Source organism: Cariama cristata, unplaced genomic scaffold (assembly GCF_000690535.1).
Source record: "Cariama cristata isolate BGI_N322 unplaced genomic scaffold, ASM69053v1 scaffold26565, whole genome shotgun sequence".
Lineage (NCBI taxonomy): Eukaryota > Metazoa > Chordata > Aves > Cariamiformes > Cariamidae > Cariama > Cariama cristata.
Genome location: NW_009619647.1, coordinates 6,146 through 8,955, shown reverse-complemented (window position 1 = coordinate 8,955; position 2,810 = coordinate 6,146).

Below are 2,810 nucleotides of genomic sequence, written 5' to 3'. Positions count from 1 at the left end.
CCCCCCGCCTCCCCGCCATCCAGAAATAACAAAAAAAAAAATAAGAAAAAAGAAATTAAAAAAGGAAAAAAAAGAAGTGATAGAACAGCATGCCCCTGGCGTAGCTGAAAAAGAGCCAACGCAGAGCAAGGGCTGCTATCCCTCCAGTTTCAGAGGGTGACACGGACCCTCGCTAAAGAAATTGAAAAAAAGTAAGAGAAAGTAGAGGGGAAAAAGCACGAGCGAACGTGTGCGCCTGTGCGAGCGAGCTCAGGTAGGAAAACTTACGTTGCTGGCCGGTGTGCTGGGAAGATCCTGCGAGGGCTGTGATTTGTCCCCCCCCTCTTCTCCCTCCCAGCCCCGGCAGCGTCGGGGCGTGCGGTACGGGGAGGCTCTCAGGCGAGTGCCATTCCTAGAGGGAGGCTTGGTTTTTACTAATACCCCGGCTGGATGTCTCTAGCTGGCTTTGCTGCTTAGCACCGGGGGAGGGAAGGGCGGAAGGTGGAGCCAAGCACTTCTCAGAGCCAGAATACGATCGGTTGGGGATGGCGGGGAGGGGGTGCAAGCGGGGCCCCACCCCCCCTCTATCACCTTTTTTTGTGCTGGCTTCTTCATGAGAGTCACCGGCTTTGGGCTGCTCTTGGTGGCATGGCCACCCTGGAGGATTCAGCCCTGGGGGGTTTGGGGTGGCGGGGTGCTGGAAGGGGTCTAGGGGGGTTTGAGGACATGGGTGTGCACCCCAGGACTGGGATTCTTCTCCTTTCCCTGCTAGGATGGTTTCTCCTGCGGGGTCTGGTGCCCCCCATGTGCCAAATGAGTCCCTGGTCCCCATCACAGAAGCTCACGGAGACCCTGCTGTGCTGCAACAAGTTGGCCCAGGACCCCTGGGTCAAGACGCTGCCAAAAGGGCATCCTCATTCAGACCCGAGTCTGTGGGGTGGGGAAGGAGATGCAGGAGGTCAGGGATGTCCCGAGGATGGAGGACATCAGGTCCAAGGAAATACCGTGCAGTTTGAACCTCCTTGGGACTTTTGCACCCTAAGGATGGGGTTGTCACAACATGTTCGTCTCTGTGGGGGTCTTGCCAAGACAAGCAAGATCTGCTTCCTTCGACATGCTGAATTGCTCCTGAAGGCAAATGTGGGGTCTTTCACGAGGAAAGGGAAGTCTCCTGACGAGAAGGACTCTCTCACACTCACTCAGCCTCATTCTTGCTGCTCATGCGCTGGGACACGTAGAGGATCTCAGCTCTCAGTGGGCTACGATGTTCTCCATCACACCTTCCATCTTCTAGCTCGCTTTCCTTCCCAGATGCCCCTGGTAGCTGGCTGCTTCAATTTCCTTTGTCATCAGGGCTGGTAGAGAGCAACACCAACCCTGTAACCATGAGAGGTCACCCACAAAAAAATCTGACGACCTTGCCAGGTCTTCCTGAGTTAGCAATGAGATAAAGCTAGCTCCTGCCCCAGCTCCTCGCTGGAGAGCCAACCTGAAGACGTTTCAGTGCTAAGTCAGAAAATACAAAGAGATGAATGGATGTGACCCAGGGAACCAGCTTCAAGGGATTTCAAGGACATTTTCAACTCCTGTAGCAGATACTGACTCTCCAGAAACTTTGTGTTAGAAAGACTCAGCAAAACCACTGGCTGGCACCACATGAAGCATAAGGGAACCAGTCCCCAAAATGGTGCTGAGCACCTGAGCTAAAGCCCTCAGAGCAAACCTGTGGGGCTGGGCGCTGCCCTTGCAGACCTGGCTGACAGCACAGGGCCATTTCTGCCATGGCTGCCGTCATCTGGAGTAAGTAAAGCTCTGAAACCGTAGGGTGGCTGCAGGGAAAAACCTGACTAGAGCCCAGTGAGAAGTCTTTACTGAACAGAGGTGGGAGGGGGAACGGCTGCCTGCCACTGCCATCAAGCAGGCAGAGGTGCTTAAAGGTGCCTCTTGCATCCCTCAAAAAAAACCCTCAAGGGCTCACCGCCTACCTTTCTTCTCTTCAGCATTACCTACTCCAGAAAAAAGTTGGGCTCATTTACTCTTCTTCACGTGATGCCTTTTTTCCCTTTGGAAGAGAGGAATGTGGGTGCCTTTCTCTTGGGTGACAAGAAAACCCAATGGAGACCCTAGCGAAACAATAACGAGGCCCTTCTTCCTCAACCAAAGCAGTGGCTGGTGAACCTCAAGTCTTGCAGTACGGGATGAGTCCTCTCATCAAGAGAGACCCCGGTTGTGATTGTCGTGAGAAGGGGTCTCACAGCACGGACAGGGGCAATTTGGCGGTTCGCTCTCTGTCTGGCAGACGGATAACCAGCGAAAATGAACAAGGCAAGGTGGCTTCGTACAAAGTTGTCCATGGCCCACTGGATGCAGAGTCGATGATGTTGCAGACCTCATGGCATCTTTCCCCACCAGCCAGCAAAGGTCATCCTCAAGCTGCAGGGACCCTGCATAGGAGGTGTGAGAGAACTGGAGGGAGGGGAGAGTTGACCTCCTCTCCTACAGGGAGATAGCCACTGCCAAGAAACACTGCCCTGCTTGTTCCCCTGGCTGCAGCCAACCTCCAACCTGGGGCAGGAAGGAAGAACGCCACAGAAAATTTTTTTATTTATTTGTTTATTTGCCCTCCCTTCAGGTGCCTGATTCCTGTGGACCCCATGGGAAAGAGGCGATGGGGCAGGGACTTCTCGTTTCCCTCCAGAGTGGAGATACAGTGTGCTGGGCACCAAGTGGTAGGGAAGGAGAGGCCGGGGATCCTCCTAGCTCTTTGATGGAGAAGATCCCCAATCAGGAGACAAAGGAGCCCCACAGGGCACTGAGAGGAGCTTCACAGC